A 12,994-nucleotide genomic window follows, 5' to 3' on the forward strand; every position below is an offset into this window, starting at 1 on the left:
TTTTAACACTAACATTACAGGTCACAAGCATGACCATCTGACCTCAACTTGGCATAATACCTTCACAGCGTGTGTGAATATTTTGAAACATCTTTAGTCAAACATCTCACTGATCTCACCTACTGACCAGTTTTTAAAGTGCAGCTTCACAGCAGGTCTATTTTGTGTGTATAAAATATAATTACTTGTTCACACCAGGAAGTATGACCTGTGTACAGTATAAAACATGACAAGGATAAACCATTACAACACCCTGAATGTCCAATTATGTCCAATATAACATTGGACATAACACCCATTATGTCCAATGTATAATGATGTTGAACAGACAAAGAAAACAGCTGTTCACAAGTGCAGTGACAGTCATGTCTGAGTGCCTAGGCAAGGAGTTTGTTTTTCAGGGTCATGAACTTGGGGCTTGGTTTTGGGCGCAGTGTGTCAAGTCCCACGAAAAGTCTTTGAAACACCTCAAATGTTTTGGAAAGCTTGGATGGATACTCGAGATTAAGTGCATATGTCAACCCAAGCAGGAAGCAGCATGCTTTGGCCACGTTTCCAAGATTGGTAAGGACTGGTATTCCCTCAATGATGATTCCTACTGCATCTGGCTCACGGCAGACATAGATGCTCATGTTCTTAATTTTCAGGTCCTCATGAACAATGGTCTCTGCGGCCCCCTTTTGAGATAAAAGATAAAGTATTTAAGACAAACAATCTCATTTATTAAGAAAAATAAATAAATGCATAAATAATCCACTACCTGCCAAATACTGGTTCATTCAGTTCACATTAAAGGGAAACGCTTGCCAAAATTTAACCTAGGCTATTTTTGTTAATCTACCAGAGTCATTCTTTCTTGTAAAAGCATAATTAGAATGGAAATGCCACTCTCAAGATAGACTTTTTTCATATGAAGTCGAAATGCCTTCAAATGGGAGTGCTAGGGGCACTACAATGATGGCATAAAAATCACTATTTTTAAAACACTAAGAAGGCTCAACACAACATGAAACTGTACTTGAATGAATAAATTATTTTTGTTGGTAAATTCACTCCAACCCTGTAATTACTGTAGGTCTGTATTATTTTTTCTTTTTTATTCATTATAATATATTAATAGTAATAACACGAGACAATTTAGAAAAAAACTGGCTAATTAACAAAAAAACAACAAAACAAAAACCACCCAGATAAGCAAGATGCTGAAAAAACTGAAAAACAAAACCACTCAATTGATTAATATCGTACCTTAACTTTGTAACCAATTTTTCCCTACCTGTATCAGATCCATCAACAACTTTTTGATGCGTTGACCAGTTGCTCCTCCCTTGGCACTAAAGAGTTCTAGGAGCTTTGGGGTGTATTTGTCCAGCTGTGACATAAACATCGCTTCCAGGGAAACTGCAGTACATCTTCGGAACTCCTCGTTTACCTGTAAGACAGCAAATGTTTGACTTATTTAAGGGGTTTTAAAGATTAATCTACTATCTCATGTCCAAGTCACAATTTCTAAAAAGTTCTCAGAAGTGAGTAGTGTCAGCAAAATCTGAATGATAAGTCACTTACCTGGAATGGTCCTTGAATTCTGCCACACCAGGAGACTTGGTAATAACTTCCTGTCTTCTCCAGCTGTATGTTCTGGCCATCATATCATTTGTGCTCCTGACAGAGTCCTTTGTCTGATGGGCAGCAATTAGGTCAAGTCTCAGATTCTCAAGGGTGTCATCTGTTTCACCATGTGGGTGTGAGGGCAAGTAATTCACCTCTGCCCTCTTTGGTTTCTTGACATTTTTAGCAGCTTTTCGCTCATCACTTGACTTGTTTCTCAGTGAGTTTATCAGGAGTTCAGTGCTTCCAAGTGCTTTCCGTTTTGTCCGGTAGTTTCCACACTTATACTTTAGGCTTACCTGCCACCCATAAATTCCATTAAAAGATCCGGGCTCCTTTAAGCAGGGATGCTTTGCAACTAGTGCCTCTGCCACTGCACATCTCTGGGCATCATTGGGGTAAGCTGTGTAGAAAAACATGGCCTCTGCCAGGCGCTCCAGGATGTCTGATTTGATACTTGGTGATGTCATAGGGGTGCCATCTCTTAAATAAATCTCATTTCCTTGTCTTAAGGCCAGTTCAGTGTTGTGTGAGAAGGTTGGAATTGGAAACACAGCAAGCCATGGGCTCTGCCTTTCAGAGGGGGATGGACTCGGAATGACGGTATCCACTGAGTTCCCACTGAGACTCGTACACTCACAGAGAACGCTGACATCAGAGGCATCTGGGGTGCTTTCCTGGGGAACAACTGTCAGCGTCAACTCCAGCGGTGTATACACAACTTTAAGTGTGCACTTATCTTTCAGCTCATTGGTAGATGTTAGGGTGAAGAAGTCATCAAATTCCTCATCTTTGTATTGAAGACTTATATCTGTGGGGATGGAAAAATGTTCTTTGACAGCTGCAACCAACTCATTTACAGTTGAGGGCATGCCACTGCTGAGAGTGAGTTTCTTGATTTCATGATCGATGAGGACCCGGAATCTCACAGTTTGCTCCATTTCTAAGAAGAGTTATGTTGGAGACAGATGTGGCGCTTCAATATCACCATTTGCTTTCCTGCAACAATATAGGCAGACAGAGGATATACATCAGTAAGGCATCGTTGCTCAACGAGTTATGTGGTCTGTCTTGTCCAGATAATATCCGCGATAATGTTCATCAAACCAGGATATCTGTGTTCTCACAATAAAATACACTCTTTCCTCGATAAGTGCAATTTGAAGAATCACTGCAAAATCAGGAAGACCTGCAGTAGAACCAAAGGCCACAATCATGCCTTTTGAGTACCTCGATCCCTGATAGGTGACTGTGTCAGCCAGCTGAACATGAGATATATGCCTGATTGACTCCTGAACATTTACATGTAGGACATCCACTGTTACTCTTACAACACTAAGAGCAGGCAAAACTGTTGTGGCTTATCATAAGCTGGTGCTTTGTAGCCAGGGACAGGAGAATGTTCTTGAAGTTGCCAGTATGCCTTACAATCCGTTTAAACTGGCTGTGTTTTGCTTCGAACCGCATCGTCCAGAAAGCTATAACTGGTCCAAAAGCTTTTATCAAAGCAGGATAGTGCTCTAAAAAGTGGTGCTTCGGGATTAATTCTTCATTAGGGAACACTTCCTGGAATCTGTGTCGGTGTTTTTGAGTCAAGATATGCAATGCTTTCCTCATTATGGACTGGACCCACAACAAGCTCAACAATGTCTTTTAAAGACATCAACAGAAGCCGGGCTGGATCACTCAAAGGTATTTTGTGTCCAATAATGAATGGCAACAGTCGTATGAGGGACCAATTTTCATGCGCGTTTCCTCCAATCTTGTTTCTTGAGGAGAAGGTAGCAGGCACTGGCTGAGGAGAGTTAGTTTTGTCAGACCACTTATATGGAAACTGTGAAATAGCACTGTTAAGTTCACTAAATGTGAAATATTTCTTAGAAATAAAAACACTGAAGCACAGACCCAGTTCTAAGGGAACAATCCCTTCAAAAACGTCATGTAATATGTCAGGTGGATAGCCAGTGACACAGTGGAAATAGCTCAGATTTTCAGTCAATGGACAAGCCTTTTTAACACCGAAACAATGTGTCAAGGCAGGGTTTTTTTTGACAGTCAATACATGAGTTGCATGTGCTTCTTGGGTGCGAGCCGGAAATGCACCAGACCTCACCTCCTTTATCTGATATTCTGATCGCTGTCCAAGACAAAATCTGCAAATGAACGGACCAGAAAAGTTTTCCACTAATCCACAAATTGAATGTGCCCCAAGATTGTCTGCTGCAACGCAAAACAGACTTCCTTTCACATTTTGTCCTACCGAGGAAATGTAGATGCCGTCACGCTCCAAGATAGCAATGTCTTTTAACAAAGGGGCAAGCACTTCCTCATAACCAAATCTTTTGATGTCCACTGCTTTACATAAAAGGGCCAAGTACACAGAGCTGAGTTGACCGAGATGAGTGTGGAATGTTGCCAAACACCCAGTATACAGCTGTAATCTTGTGCTTCTTTCTTGAAGTTCCCAGTGGATTGCAAATTTCGAAGTCAATGTACAGTACAAGTGTAATTCTTAGTTCTTCAGAATAAAAAGAATTATCTTTATAGATTGTACCGTCTTGATATGATTCATATTTAGTAGATGGCTTGTCCTTTTCTTTACTCAGAACTTTTTCCTCGAAGATCTTCTTTACCCAAAATATGAATCAAAGACTTAAGAATTGGAATATACTGGAAACTTCTCTTCTCATTTGGTTCAAGGACATACTCAACAGGCTCAACAACTTCAAATTTTTCTGTATAATACTTCCGTCTCTTGAACGATGAGGATAGAGGACCAGCACTACTAAGTGCTGAGCTTAGGGGATTGGAATTGCACAATTCTTCCACCAAAGATGTAACAACAGTGTCATCAATGGTTTGGTTATTTTTCTTAAAATGTGAAACAATGATACTTTTAACTGAAGATATGCATGCAGAATTTGCTATGAAGTGAAGATCATCAACCAATTCATCAATGCACCGAACTGAAACATTATGAACACTCTCTAATTTCAACAAGAGGGATGCTATATACTCTACAACTACACTGCTTCCATCTTCCTCTTCATAGTGTGCATTAGTGCTACTGCCTTCATGATTAGCATCATTGTGGACCTCATCCTCTTCAGAGGCTTCAAAATCAAGTGCTTCCTCGGGTAACCCACAAATAATCCCTGGTTTGAAATCTTGTGATGTATGTGGAGTATGCTTTCTGTGTTTGTGTGTTGCAAACGTCCCATACACATTTGTTTGGTGATCACATTCTATGAAGACACACTTAACAGTCTCGTTATTCTTGAGATGGTGACCTATATGCTCAAAAAAATCCTTTTCGTTGTTAAATCCAGGGTTTTGACACAAAGGTTAGGTAAATGAAAGACTTACTTGTGGTGAGATGAAGGATTTAGCTTCTGGGTGGTATCTTGAGAGGTGAGAGCGGAAGGAACTCCAGGATTTAAAAGAACATGGGCAATCTATATGAATACAAGGCAAGGCATGGCTGTGTCCAAAAGTCCCATGATGCAGTCTATAATGCTTTAAAATGTCACTCTTTCCTGGTACCACAGTGTTGCACAATTTACAGGGCCATCCCATCTGTCAATAAAAATAAATAAAGTTAGTTACATCTAGCCTTTTGAATACAAGCCTGATAAAATCCATAAAAAAATGCACTTAAAATACAAACGAACATTATCCTGCTGGACAAGACAAGAATGGGTAACTTTAGTTCATCACAGAATTTATTTTAGAAAATAATCTGAAACATCACGTCAACCTCATGTCTAACCACCACAATTGACTAATTGTTAGATTGTTAGGTTAGATAGCCTAAAATACTTGTAACCTCTCTTGCCAAAATATTAGTGGAACAACTGGAATGACTGCAAAGTGTGTTGGTGTGAGATGTGTGAATGTGCCACAGTCAAATACAAAGTTTTCCTGTTAAGACAAACACGTGTAAAGCACGCTGGATGAGGAGAAATGGGCCTGCACCTTGAGCACCACCGTTGAGGTGTGTTAACCGCGGGCGGTGTGGGTGTATTTCAGGCTATGTGCTAATCCACATTAGCTAACAGTGCCCACACTCATAGTTGCAAATGTTTGCTCCCTCATCAATGTGGTTTTGGTTAGATTGTGTGGATTGTGTACTCGCCAAAGTAACTGCTGCACATTAACATTCATCTCCAACCGACGATAATCAGTAATCACTTAACTTAGCTAACGTTAGCTGTGGCTACGTGTGTCTGTCGTAGCTTCGACAGCGTTGGCAGTGGACTCAATGTTTTTGAAGAAGTTACAAACACCTCTGAAACATTAAACTATCACACAAAGTCAACATTACTTATACAACGCGCACACACACGTAACGTTAGATTAATACAGTAATTTATGTGGCTCAAGTTAACAAACTGTTTGAGGTAACGTTAACGTTAGAGCGCATTCGAAATTGGCGCTCTTCGACAGAGCGATTGTGCAGCACAAAGACGTTAATTAGGGTAAAATCTCACTTTTAACAACACAAAGAGTTACTTACATGAGGTACGTGAAGTATTATCCGGCTCCGTAGAAAACCCCGTTCGAATATACTTCTGGAACAGACGAGATGAAGGATTTGCCCGGGCTTGTTCTTCTGTTGCTGCAGGTAGTGGGCGGGTCGTGTCTTTTTACGTCTGATACGTCCAGAAGGATACGTCTGATATAAACTCTTAAAATGAGTTTTGTAAAATCAATTTATGGTGAAGTCCAATTAAATTAATTTTATTATAGAAAATATTAAGTTACGAAAATATTCACACTTTTTTACTTTTTGAAAACTCAAAAAACAAAGAAAGAAAATAAGTTAATTTATTGGAATAAATATAGTTTTTAAAATTAAGTTATAAGGACAATAGCACTGAACGAATTTTTACAGTGTATGAGGATATATGGGTGACCAAAATAAACATGTTTTGAAGTTTTGGAAAGCATATTCTTTAAATTTTGGTTAAGCTTGCCAAACACCAGCATTCTCCTTGCTTCCACTTTAAATTGAGCTAAGCTAGGCATGCTAGACCTATCTCTGTACTGGACCAACATAGATGAAATGTACATGGATCTGCTCATCAAAAGTTTGGGTATATCAACAAAAAGAGTTTCCTAAATTACTGACCTGTTCCCTGAAGAGGTGGGAATGATTTTAAAGCCATTTTCAAAAGATAGGCAGCAAACATTTCAATCATATTTTCTATTATGCTATATGCAAGTCCCCACCCCCTCTGCTCAATTCCATTTTCTGCCTACCCCTCTCTTCTTCATTTATATCTGTCTCAGACAGATACAAACTCACCTGGGAGTCTGTGAGTGAGGAACCTCAGATCCGTTCCACATTGCTGCCTCCCTGATTGCACTGTGTACAGGCAAAGACAACTGTAGCTTGTTGCAGTTGAGGATAATTAGGCCTATGCTTTGCTGTGCTTGTGCTATATGAGTAATCTGTTCATCGGAAAAGGCAACTGGCTGACAGTGGCATACATTGACGTGGAGGAATTGGATATGTGTCAACTCAGAGAGAGGTGAAGAATCCTCACCATAGCCTAGTTAATTCTGGGTTATTTCTGGGCTAGAGTTTATGTTTAGCATTCAGGTTATGATCAAGGTTGTGTTCTAACCTAACAAACTGCTCACGCTATGCCACCTATTTGGACGTGCGTAAGGGCTATACTATTGGTTATGGTTGAAAATTTGTATCAGGATTGGGGATTATAAATTTAGGGTTGCTTTAGGGATATGGAATGCAGTATACTTTAAATTAATTTCAGTGAGTTTCATTGAAATCCCAACAAGGTGCTGCATTTCAATGCAGATCACATGCTCAGTACACCTGAGCTGTGCAGGACCATTTCACATTTACTACAGTTTTATTGTTTTTTAAACAATCAAATCCACTGTGCACCATTAATTTGCCATTTACCATTTCACAGTAACAGCACTGCTACCCTACTCCTCCTGTTCCAAACTAAATGGACCATCTGTGTAAATACTAATTCTCACTTAACTGCTAAAGACACTGACACTCACCTGCATGGACATCAGCTACATTGGAAAAAGTGGCCCCCTTTTTTTAACAAAAAAGAAGCCAACATGATAGCTTCAAATCCAACTGCACCCCCCCATCTCCCCATCCCCCAATCCTTAACCCCCGAGACTAGACTATCGCTTTAAAAAATAATTCTCCTTTTTTTTAAACCAATTTCTCAGACTGGTAAAAGTAATGGCATTCAGTGAATGAGTTAATGGTTTTATAATATTTGATTAGCATTTTAGGTCTAGTGTGTGTGTTTTGGGAAGAGAAAAACTTCACCACCCGCAGGTGTATCCCACTGTTAATTTATTTTCATAATTATCATCAAGGTGATTTTTATTGTATTCATGTGAAAGGCTAATAAATTAATCATTTTCACAACACTTTTTTACCAAGTTTCTTTATATCAATCCACTAAACTAAAGTATTTTTTTGAAGTGTAGGATTCTTTGACTGCTTACTTTATTTAAGTCAGTTCAGTTTTATGTATATTGCACCAATTCATACCAAAAGTTTTCTCATTGCAATTTTCATATGGAGCAGGTTTAAACCGTAGTCTTTGTAATATTATTAAGAGACCCAACAATTCCCACTATGACCAAGCACTTGGCGACACTGGCCACTTCAGTTTTTCATCAGAGTTTAACATCAGAAAATTACAGGTTATACAAGTTTTTACATCCTTAAGGCATGCTTGAAGTTCAGCTAATAGATTTATGGAGTGTTTCCCTGATAATTTTGCCTAATGGAAGCATGTGAATAGGATTGGTCCAAACACAGAACTTTGGCGGAGGATTTATTGTCAACATGTACAAATTGAGTTCGATCGAATACATGGGACATAAACCAGCTTAGAGCATTTACTTTTATGTTCAATGTTTAAGTCAATTTTTTTCTAATAGATTATAGCATGTACAGCAGTCCATTTTTATGTTATTTTAAGGAGTTAATTAGATCCATGGTTTCCCATTCTGTATTATCTAAGGTCCACATTAGTTACAGTACATCTTGAAATTTTAGCCCTTTAGAGGTGTCATACTTGCACAGTCAAGCAACTGAGCCCAACAGACTCTTCAACATCCTAGATGTAGAATTCCACATTCTGTAAAAGTCAGCACTGAAGTGAAGTGCATGTTGTCTTAAATGCAGTTTAAATCTGTGCATTCTCTTCAAGCCTATCTGTAATAAGTTTCTAGTGTTTAGGAGAACGGTAGCAAAAGTTTAATACTGGCTGGACCAAACTAAAGTAGTTATTTGCCTCGGAGCACTAATCACTGCTACACACAAGATTTAGTGAGTGAGCACCATATGGCAGCAAGAAGGTTTACTTGAATGCAAGTCCTTAGTCCTTTATAGACTTCACTCATGTTGCTGGCATTATTGTAACACTGTCCCCTAAAATTATAATCCCCAAATTCAAATCATTAAGGACATCTGTGACAGATTAAATCAGGAACTCTGCCGGCAAAACAATCACGTGATACATAACAAATAGCAAAAAATAGGCTGATCAATGTGAGCTAAATGAAGGGTATAATCAACCACTATGGAGAGGAATTTGGCATTTTGCATCTGCATTATGATCTCTGCTTGAATACTTGATACACGCAGAGCAAAGAGGCCACAGCAGACAGGATGAAGTGTGTGAATGGAGAAAGAAGGAATATCCTTATTTTTCCTCTTGAAATTAGTTGTAAATTTGACCATCTCCTTATATATTTGCCAGTTTTTGTTTGTCTTGATGGCGTCAAATGCAAGACCAAAAACAGAAAAAATGTATAAATAAAAATCCTGTAAGATATAAAATCTTACAGGATATTTGATAAATAATGATGGCTGTTGAAATCTATAATTTTGTTTGTTTTATGACAATTATACAAATAAAGACAAAATAAAACAAATAATAAAATTAAAACAAAATAACTTCATGGGGCTCAGTGAGACACCCTGTTGGTGAGTTCCTATGCTGCAACATATGTAGCCAATACATCTTAGACAGTCCATTGACTTTCACAAGTGATTTCAGTGAAAACTTCAAAGGAAATGTTGTCTTTAACCGTTACTGGAAGTGTGTTTAGCTTGCTGTATAGCATTATGGCTTTATATTTGAAGATCTAGATAGGTCAGCATCATATTTGAATTATTTCTTAAAATGTATTTTGAAAGAGGTTGTTTTTTATTTGTACATTGTTTGATATTACAGTTCTTTAACTGAAAAATGAAATGTCCTGGCTGAAAAGTAGATAATGTTAGGCACTGTCATCAGGAAATGTTTTATATGAACAATGATCAGGATGGGAACCTAAATTAAAACTTAAATATACAGTCCAAACACTGTATAAACTGTATTCCTGTGACTATTTTAATTTGAATGAACAAACATAAATCAAATGCCATACCTCTCTTGTGAAAATAGAATTTAAACTGCTTGAATGTAATCAGTGGTGTCAAACAAGGTCAGTTGTTTTCACAGTGGAACGTGTACAGTATAGAAACTCCCTATTAGCAGAAAGCAGCCTTCACTAGTAGCATCTCTGAATACTGATGTAATGTATTCCAAACCTTCCCCTTGAGTTCTGCCACATCAGCTCCTGAGCAGTTCTTTGATGTTTCTGTTGTAAAAGCAGCACAGTCTCAAGACCCCTTTGATTGCGTGAAATGTGCTGTGTGTTCGCTATTAAACATCTGTTAGCAATTTTTGTCTTTTAGATGAAGGTTGGGGTACCATGACCTGATAAGAAAAAGTCTGGATTTTTCCTGATATATTTCTCGAATGAGAAAGTCACTGCCATGCATTTGTAGCCTAAGTTGGATCCTGTGTCACCCTGTGTCACTGATAAAATAAAGGTGATGGTGCAGGTTGTCAAGACATCGTACAGTCAGCCCACCTTGCTTTAAGGAATGTGTACTAAACAATAGTACATCACTGCATTTATACTGTATACATACATTCTTGCTGATATGCAGTATAAATGCAAGTTTCTATTAACGGTATAACTGGATTCAGTCCAATCAGGTTGGTTGTGTTATGTGTTATTATGTGTTCAGTGCAGGTTGCTGTAGCAGTACATGTACATTGTCACCTGGTTCTGTGGAGGCCAAAAGTGGGATGTAGTTGTCATACCTGACCCCATTGGCAGTCTCAACTTCTCTTCGCCCCAGAGCCTTTGCTGCCCAGCTCTTGGTCCTCATTGCTGTCCTGCTACTCATCTTCATCGCTGTCCGGTGCTGCTGACATCCTGATGCCTGGCGTTCAAGAGACAGAGCTGCCTGCCCTTCCGACTCCTGCTGCAACCTCCTGTTCCTTCCTGTACCTGCTGAGCTGCAGAGAACCCTTCACCCTGCTGAGTTACTGAGATGCAATTGACCCTTCTCTGAGCCATGCCACAGCTGGCCAATCACAGTGCAGTATAGGACCTGCTCTAACTGATCTCCGACTTTTTCATGGATGCGCTCCATTGACTCTAATGCAAAAAGAGTCGTTTTCTAGCTTTATTGGCTGTATTTTTCTAAGATATGGTCAAACACTGTTCCTGGGGCACTTATAATAGTAACAGTCGCTACCCAGAGAGGTTGAAAGGAGAAGTACGATTTATTCTCTTTCAAAACCTAAAATAAATCCAGAAAAATGTCGGCTAACTAATTTAATACTGAATGTAGCGTAATAAAGCCCTACTGTTCTGCTTTTTAACGATTGTAATAACGAATAGAGGCCTACCCAGCTTTACAGGAACAGTGTTGATTGTTAATATCATTGTCTTTTGTCTCAATCGTTGGGGTATGCGGTGGTTCACTTGTACTGCGTGATTGGTAGGCTTTTGCTTCTATCTTTAATTTTTTTCATGTCCGTTTGAATCAGTTTGACAGTCTGAATACAACCTTCAAATGTACAATGCAACTGCAAAACTGTCTGCTTCTTTCTGAGATTGCTTTTTACAAGAAATTAGACAATATTTCTCCATGGAGTGCAGTAATAGACAGTGGCAGAGCCAACAGTTTGTCGGACTTAGCAACAGTAACTAAGGGGAGCGGGGCTTAGCAAAGAGTCAACTGACTTTGGCTCCTGTGCTGCAGCAGTTCTCTGTGTCGGAACCACTGTCTCCTCTGGTTTCCCCTGAATTGCAGCAACAATGCTCAAATAAAATGTGACTGGGACTGTTGGGCCGCGTCTGGTCTCAATCATAAATAGCTCCCTCAAATCTGGTTTTGTATTAGCCCATGCAGTTGTGTGCAACCTCTTCTGAAAAAGACTAACCTTGATCCATCCCTCCCAAAAATTATAGGCTTATTTCCAAGCTGCTTTTTATCTCAAAAATTTTATAGAAAGTTGGTGGCAAACAGTTCACTTCCACCTTGACTGCACACCTCATTGTGGATAAATTCCAATCTGGTTTCTGTCAGAAGCATTCCACTGAAACAGCTCTTCTCAGGGTCTCCAGTGACCCTGTGGGTGAATGCACTGTTTTGATGCTGCTGGATCTTGGTGCTGCTTTTGATACCATAGATCACAGCATCCTGATTCAAAGGCTTAGGCGGTGGGTGCGTATCTCCAGGACCACCCTGGACTGGTTCTCATCCTCAGAGGAGCTTTTCTGTGTCATTAGGTCATTATGTGTCTGAAATTGCTGCTCATATTGTGCTGTACCTCAGGGTTCTGTGTTGGGCCCGATTTCCTTTTCTTTTTATGCTTTTTATGCTCGTCTAAGGTCACATCATTAACAAATTGAAAGGTGTATCCTTTCACTGTCACGCTGATAATATCCAGCTATATGTCTCCTTTAAGCCTGATGAAAATGACAAGCTTACAGCACTGAACAACTGCCTGACTGCCATTAAGGACTGGATGACTAATAACTTTTTACAGCTTAACACAGACAAGACTGAGGTCCTTATTGTTGCTTCTGACAGCATAGCTCCCATGATCACTCAGCACAGTGGATCAGGGAATGCCAGGATGATCAACTGAACAGTCATACCCTAGGAATATTGGTGTTATCTTTGACCAATCTATGTACTTTGATCAACATATCAAATCTTTTACCCCTATATGTTTCTTTCATTTATGAAAAATTGCCAGACTCGAACCTCTTGTGTCACAAGCAGAGATGATCATTCATTCATTTCACCCCTGTTAGACTAAACTCCCTTTTCACCTGCCTCAGCAAGTTATCCCTGGACCGTTTGCAAATGGTCCAGAATGCTGCTGCAAGGGCATTAACCAGTGGGCTCCTGTTGTGCATGCTTCTGACCAAACTGTCAGAAACAGACTCCATCTAGTGGGATCTATGCTCACAGCACAGAAACGCACAGCTCAACTGGCAACCGCCAGAGAACACCAGAATT

General features: G+C 39.4%; 1 long non-coding RNA gene across 1 annotated transcript; it reads right to left on the reverse strand.

Moving 5' to 3' along the window:
- Positions 1–2,288: 2,288 nt before the first annotated feature.
- On the reverse strand, positions 2,289–6,174 carry LOC119889775. The gene is made up of 3 exons (XR_005442157.1): positions 6,125–6,174; positions 4,975–5,184; positions 2,289–2,607 (listed from the first exon to the last, which is right to left on the reverse strand). It is a non-coding gene; the product is annotated as an uncharacterized LOC119889775 (long non-coding RNA).
- Between the last annotated feature and the right edge of the window lie 6,820 nt (positions 6,175–12,994).

Source organism: Micropterus salmoides, unplaced genomic scaffold (assembly GCF_014851395.1).
Source record: "Micropterus salmoides isolate LMB-PRFRI ecotype aquatic unplaced genomic scaffold, ASM1485139v1 Ms_hic_scaffold_6, whole genome shotgun sequence".
NCBI classification, from domain to species: Eukaryota; Metazoa; Chordata; class Actinopteri; order Centrarchiformes; family Centrarchidae; genus Micropterus; species Micropterus salmoides.